The sequence below is a fragment of the Talpa europaea genome (genome assembly GCF_964194135.1).
Source record: "Talpa europaea genome assembly, chromosome: 12".
Taxonomy (NCBI): Eukaryota; Metazoa; Chordata; class Mammalia; order Eulipotyphla; family Talpidae; genus Talpa; species Talpa europaea.
The window spans coordinates 66,804,215-66,811,886 of NC_140079.1; positions in this window are offsets into that span (position 1 = coordinate 66,804,215).

Genomic DNA, 7,672 nt, shown 5'->3' on the forward strand with positions numbered 1-7,672 from the left:
TTAGTTACCGCTCTTTTTCACAGCCAAATATCTAGAAGACCTAATCCCTACCCACATGACATTACTTCTATCCATGTTAATTCATGGAGCATGGTAAGATCACCAAGAAATTAGCAAAATTCGCTAGACCCGTGTAGTCTTCTTTACATCTTCCCTGTCTGTACTCCTTTCCTTTTGTCTCAGTAACACCACCTTCTTGGCTCCCTAATTCTCTGCCTATTCCTTTTCAGTGTTTTCCTGTGTGAAATGTCATACTTTTCAGGGTTTGCACATTTCTTTCCTTCATTTATAATGTTTTCCCTTTGTATCTTCAAGTGGAAAATATTCATTTTCAAGTCTCAATTCAAACTACAATTTTAATACCTTTTTTAAACTTTGTCAGATATTCTTTTTTTAATATTTTGTTATTTTCGCTATGATTAGTAGCATATTGTCACTTTTTTACATGTCTTCCTCTCTGGTGGACTTTTCTTGAGGTCAGTGACCATGTTTTTTTTTTTTTTTTCAGTACTTACATCCATAGTACAGCATAGTATTAGCACCTAGTGGCTATTTACTATGTTTACATCAGGAATAACTATTCTTCTCTCCCATGGTCAAATAATATAGCTATTGAGGCCAGGTTTACCTACATCCAGCAAGAACTACTTTTCTGCATATATAGACTTTATCTTTTATGAGTCCAGCTACTTAGCTATATGTAGAGCAAATATTTAATTTCAAGTTCAGCTGACATATTTCAAGGAGCTAATCCATTTTATGACAAAGCAAGGGAAATTGAAATATGCACCTTGCAGGCTAAGTTAATACATCTGATTTTAGTTTAACAGGGTATTTCCTATTTTTAGTAAGATCAGAAAAGTTTTATATGAAATTGCATTTCAAATTCAGGACCTGCCACGTACTTCAATTAAGTTGGCTCTCTCCTTCTGATTGAAATACATGTCTCATCTTCCTATCCATATTGCCACCAGGGGGCATAACACAACCTGCATAACCAAATGCTAGAATAACTCCATTTTAAGATTTGGAACCTCAAAGCTGAAAATTTTAAAGTGATAGTAACAACTCAAACAACAACAACAAAAAAGCATCAGAACTTAGAGACAATCTGTTTAGAGTCAAAATAGATTCAAAATGATATCTTCATTTTTTTTTAATATTTTGCTAAAAGGTTGACTCATCCTAAAACTCCAATTCTGAGACTATGTTACTATCTTGTTTAGATTATTTTCTCTGTTATTCTAGTATTGGGTTCAGGATTTCTAGCTCATATTCCATGCAAGTCTTATTACTGAATTTTCCTGAGACAAGAATTTGAGATCCCCAGGCAACAATGAGCAAGTCACTTAGGGAATAAACCTGGAACACCCCTGACCTTGATTTTACTGTGCCATTCTTTTCATCAGGTATGATTTTTTTTTCTTACTTTACCTCCACCTCCTCAGTCTATTCCAACTGCCACTACATAGACATTCCTAAAACAAATTTCATCATCACTTTTCCTTGCTGTTTACAAACCTTTGATGCTAACCCACTTCAAGATTAGAGCCTTATGATCTGAAATGTTTGATGGTGGCAGCATAGCAAAGTACAGTAGTTCTCAAGCTAGCATGTGTACAGTTTGCCTGGAATATTTGTTAAACATGCCTTCTTTGGGTGGGTCTCTGCAAATCTGTACTTGAAACAAGCCCACTAAATGACTGACAAGTGATCCTTGGGGAACACTTTAAGAATGGAGGCTGAATGAGTAAAAGCATAAATTAGATTCAGTCCTTGTTTTCCTCCTTATAAAACGGGAATAAATACATCGGTACCTCTAAGACACAGTACCTGTCACACAGTCCATACGCAAATCGTAGATGGTGTCATTATAAATACAACTGTGAGTATATTACTCGGGAGACCAATTTGATATGCTTTATATCTTGCACACTACCTATTTTGCAACCCTTTACACCTAGTTGGTGATGACTGAATAAATATTTGCTGAATTACACGATCTAGTGTTGAACAAAATGGGCACTAGACCCTAAAGCAGATAGTTTATAAAGGGAAGAAATCAACTTTGTGTTTTTAGTGCAAAGAACAAAGATCATCATGGTTTTCTCTTACCAGGGAAAAAAGCAGGTATTCAAAATAACGTGTAGGCTTCCCTGGACTCCACAGGGTGTCACTGCCGGCTCCTCTTTTGGCTGGAGCACAGGTGTAAGGCTTGCAGGACACTGGCAAGAGGGTTCTCAAACTTCAGGGGTCAGCAGAATGACAGGGAGGATTAAAATATTACTGCCCCAGTTTCTGACTCTGGGATGAGTCAAGTGTCAGTCAAGTTTCCAGGTGAAGCTGATGCTTCACCAGGTGAAGCTGGCTTGGGGCTTCCGCATGGGGAAGAATCCACAGCATCCACCTACTGCTGGGCCTAGGCTTATCCACAGGTTTATGGCAGCTTCTCAAGCATCAGTGTGCTTGCAAGTCACCTGGAGATCATGTTAAAATAAGAATTCATATTCATTGCTCTTGGTGGAATTTGAGATCCTGCATTTCCAAAAAGCTCATAAGTGACACTGATGCTGCTGGACTCCAGACTGTGAATAGCAGCTGACAACCCTTCCTGTCTCTCATCACCAAGTTCTTTGCCCTTCAAACCTGAGATGCCAGAGGTAAGATGCTTGGCATGGCGCAGAGCACAGAGTCAAGCACTTGTGCTTAGCAACTATAATGATGAGGTATTTAGTGCAGTCGTTAAAATGTAGGTTTGGAGCGCACCTTGTAATCCATGTTTGCTATTCACCCACTGTGTGAACCAGGCATATTACAGAATGGCACTGAGCCTCAGTTTCCTCATTCATAAATTAAGGTTTACATTAGCCTTTACTTCACAAAGTTGTTATCAAGATTAAACCAGAAAATAAATGTAAACTATTCAGACTCTTTGTAAATGGCTATAATTAGCAGTATAATCCAAGAAATAGAGGTGATAAAAATGGCTGCAGCAGGGCTGAGGTGAATTTTCAGTTTGAAAGAATAGAATGTAACCAGAAAAAAAAAAAAAAAACCCCACAGTGTCCATGATTATGACGGCTCACTAGAATACTGGTTGTTTATTGCTATCAGATGATTCACCAGACAAGGACTCAGAAAATACTGAGATGCTTAAAGCCACATTTCAGGTTCAATTTAAAGAGGTAAAACCTTATAAAAACATTAATGTCTTTTTAAAAGTTCTTAGAACTTGCATTTTACTAGGGAGAGCAAATCAGTCCTTAGGTAATCAAGGCAACTTTCTATAAGTGCTTTTTTCCAAGCCAGAAACCATAATTTGGTAGCTACGGAACTTAGCACATACTAGATGGAAACGAATATTTGATGAACAAATGAAGACACCATATTCAAAGGTGTAATAGGCTGCCCTTGGTAGGCTCTCCCATTAATTTTCCATTTTTCTTAGAGGCATTTCTATCTCAGCTTCAGCAGAGAATGTTCCACATTCCCGGAAACCCCTCAGCTCCCAGCGGAACAGACTGGCTGTTCTCCTTATACACATGGGCTACATGCAGCTCTATTTGTACACACAGTTAGGCTTCCTTCTTCACTCAGTAACTCACAGAATGAGACCAGTGATTTGACAGCTACACAGCACACCCCAAATAGTTGACTGTCTCTCAAGAGCCTCCCAAGGCCCTCCAAGGTAGTCTTGCTGCCACCAACCCCAGCAGACATGTCCCCTCAAAGTCCTTTAAACAGACCATCATCACTTGAGCTTGGTCATCACTGGTGCAGTGGCAGAGGGCTAGAAATCATGGTTGTAAGTATAAATTGTGAAGTTTCCCCTAACACACCTAAAATCACTCTTAGTTGCTACTTTCCAAAAAGTCTCCATGTTGTTTTGTTTTTTCTTTTTCCTGGCTGAAAGTGAATGTCTATTAAGGAATTATTAACATCTGACCTAGGATCCTAGCTGTAGGGTAAGGAAAAATGTCAGGCTTTTCTGCCCTCCCGCCATCAGCATAGATGATGGATCTTGCGGTCCTGAATGCATGCCTGACAGCAGGCACCTGGAGTAGGGTGGGGCATAGGTAGATGGGATTCACCTGCGCTAAGACTGTGCTTTTTAAGGGCGGCGTCACGGGGACGCCAGCAGCAGCAGAAGCTGAAAGAGAAGAAGCCCGAAGCAGAAGCAGAGAAGGCCAGAGAGCCCAGATAGAGTGAAGATTTGCTGGGGGCTGGGAGGACTGCCAGCCCCCCAGCACCCCCACCTGCCACATACCCGCTGAACTCCAATAAAAACCTGCAAAACCACTGAGGACTCTGACTCCTCCTTTACCCGGTCTGCATGGGATCAGAAAACCTGCTCAGTGGTCCTTCCTGCCTTTACAATTGGTGTAGTCGGCAGGATGATCCATGCAGATGGGTATGGAGCCCTCTGAAGACGTGGAGGGACTAAGGAGTAACAGACTGTTTCCCTGTGACAATGCTGGAGGCACCACGGCGGCACAGGAGATGGACAAGGTCCGGAAGCTATAGGACGAGACCTCGCATGGAGAAGATGCCCGAGAGGACCAGCCAATGACTCCTGAGGCAGCAAGAATCGTCAGGAAGAGAGGGCCACGATTCAGAGCTCGCCGGTGCTGATGGCAGGGAGAGGCCTAATGGACTTGGACTGATGGACTGGACTGGCAATCCTGCCAGAAGGCGGAGGACCTTGGCAGCTTATGTTTTTCTGAGAATCTGGGGGTGGCCAGTGGGCCTTGATAGCCAAAAGCAGCCTGGGTATGCCCAGCAGCCAGGCAGAGGAGAAAAGCCAACTGAGAAGGCAAAAGCTGGTGCTGATGCTAAGTTTGGGAAGCCCTGAGCGGCTGTTAAGCAGCCTGAGTATGCTGAAGACCTGTGAGTCTCGTAAAATCACCTGTGGGTGATGCCCTCCTCATTCTTGAGTGAGGGTGAGGAGCTGAGGAACCCGTCCTTGGGGGACGGGTGGGGAACGTGGCTCGGGGTGGAGCCCAAGCCAAATGTAGAGTTTGGATCCCCGACCCATGTGCTTGTGCAGTGGGTTGGCCTGAGTGCAGGGTTCTGCGAGTCGCATTGGTGGCTATGAAAGCCGAGTGTTGGCGTGACAGCAGACAGAAACCCTGAGGGTTGGCGATTACCCCCAACAGAATAGAATCGCCAATCCCAGAGTGAGTGCATCCTTGGGGTGGATGCGGTATGTGGCTTGTAGCCGAGACTACAGCCAGAGAAGGCCAGGAAGCCTGACGGCTCCTGGTATGTTATAGCAGATGCCGTGTGTGATTTCCCCTCCCTTGTATGAGCAGTGCCTTCGGCAGCAGATTTGGTGGCTCATCTGCTGGTACCAATAATTGTCTTTTGCACTAGGTTGGGGACCTGCCTGGACTTATTTGTGTTCTGTTGTATTTTGTTATATTGCGATGTATTTGCTTTTGTGGGCCATGGCTGCATTGTTTGTGTTTGCTAAGAGACAAAATTGTACATATGAAGACTATATGGCAGAAGACCCTGAGGGGGTGGACTGTAGGGTAAGGAAAAATGTCAGGCTTTTCTGCCCTCCCGCCATCAGGATAGATGATGGATCCTTGCAGTCCTGAATGCATGCCTGATGGCGGGCACCTGGAGTAGGGTGTGGGCATAGGTAGATGGGATTCACTTGGGCTGAGACTGTGCTTTTAAGGGCGGCGTCACGGGGACGCCAGCAGCAGCAGAAGCCGAAAGAGAAGAAGCCCGAAGCAGAAGCAGAGAAGGCCAGAGAGCCCAGATAGAGTGAAGATTTGCTGGGGGCTGGGAGGACTGCCAGCCTCCCAGCCTCCCAGTACCCCCACCTGCCACATACCCGCTGAACCCCAATAAAAACCTGTAAAACCACTGAGGACTCTGACTCCTCCTTTACCCGGTCTGCATGGGATCAGAAAACCTGCACTGTGGCCAGGTCCTGCCCTTACACTAGCCCAGAAATCCTAACCTGAACATGAATGAAAGTTATGTTTTTGTGGCACGCTAGCAAATCGCAGCACGAGCACTGTTTTCAGTGTAAGCAGAATGGCAATGTGATTAATTTGTCCTGAGCTGGTTGCATCTATTCTGATATTCAGAATGTCAAGCAGACGTTCTGTTTTTTTTTTTATTCGATTGTAACATTTAATCATCAAAATCTGTACATGACTTTTGAACACAAAGACGGGTTTCCCTTTAAGAAAGGGATGTCATTTTAGAAATCTACAAGGCTACTACACTGAATAATGATGAGCATGCATGTGCCATCACCACACTTAAAAAAGAAAACATTTGTTGTACAATCAAAACCCTTTCTAGAGTTTTCCAGATGAGAAGCCCCTCACTGTTCTTAGAGAACCATTGTCCTGAAATTGAAACATTTTTTTCATAAATTTCTTTATACTGTTACCGCCTATATGAATCTGCCCTAACAATGGGTAGTATTGTTGCATGTTTCAAACTTTCAATGGCATGCTTTTCCATATTCTTCTGCAAGTGGCTTTTTTTTTTTTTTCCCCTGAATGGAAGCATTTAAGAGTAATGACTTTGTTTTCTTCACAACTATATCCACAGCACCTGGAACAGTGCCTGCCTGATACTGAGGAGACATTCAAATATTTGTGAAGGAATAAGCATATTTCTGAGCTAGGTCCCTGTTTAGATGTGTGGATCTTCTAGTTTCATTTTCACTTCTGTACAGTATGTGTTCATTGTATGACTATATCATATACTCCTATTGAAGGATGTGTAAGTTGCTTCCTAATTTTTTAAAATTTTGATACACATTATAATTTTTTTCTTATATCTTTCTTAGTGCACATGATGGAGGACAAGAATAGAAAAAAAAAAAAAAACTGGAAAGGAGGTGTGCCACAAGACCAGAAATCTGGCTCACAAAGAGGAGGGGATAGAAGAGATTAACATAGCCATTGTGTAGAGGCAGGACTGGACACAGGGCAGGTTTTCTAGGATCCCATGCAGACTGGGTAAAGGAGGAGTCGGAGTCCTCAGTGGCTTTTTGCAGGTCTTTTTATTGGGATTTACCTGGTACACAGCAGGCAATGGTGCTGGGGGACTCGTAGGCCTCCCAGCCCCCAGTTAGTCTTCACTCTATCTGGGTTCTCCGGCCTTTCTCTCTCAGCTTCCGCTGCTTCTTTCTCGGCTTCTCTTTCAGCTTCTGCTGGTGTCCCCGTGACGCCACCCTTAAAAGCACAGTCTTAGCCCAGGTGAATCCCATCTACCTATGCCCACACCCTATTCCAGGTGCCTGCCATCAGGCATGCATTCAGGACCGAAAGGATCCATCATCTATCCTGATGGCGGAGGGGCAGAAAAGCCTGATACCTTTTACCTTACCCTACACATTGACATAGCTATGGAGACCAAGATCCTCAGGCACAGACGACACAGTTTACACAGTTGCAGAAACTAGTATCCTTAGGCATGGGACGCATTGATTACAAAGCATAACATCCAAGCAGGTATCCCAGGCACATCCAAAGGTAAAGAAAGATATGGAGATTGAGCCCGACAGACCCCAAAGGTAAAAATATGGAGATTGAGCCCATTGTGGAATCTCGGGTCCCTTTCAAATTCTATATAGTTATCCAAAATTAGCAACCAACTGACAGCTCACATGGAGTGAGCCCTCCCAAACAGAAGAAGG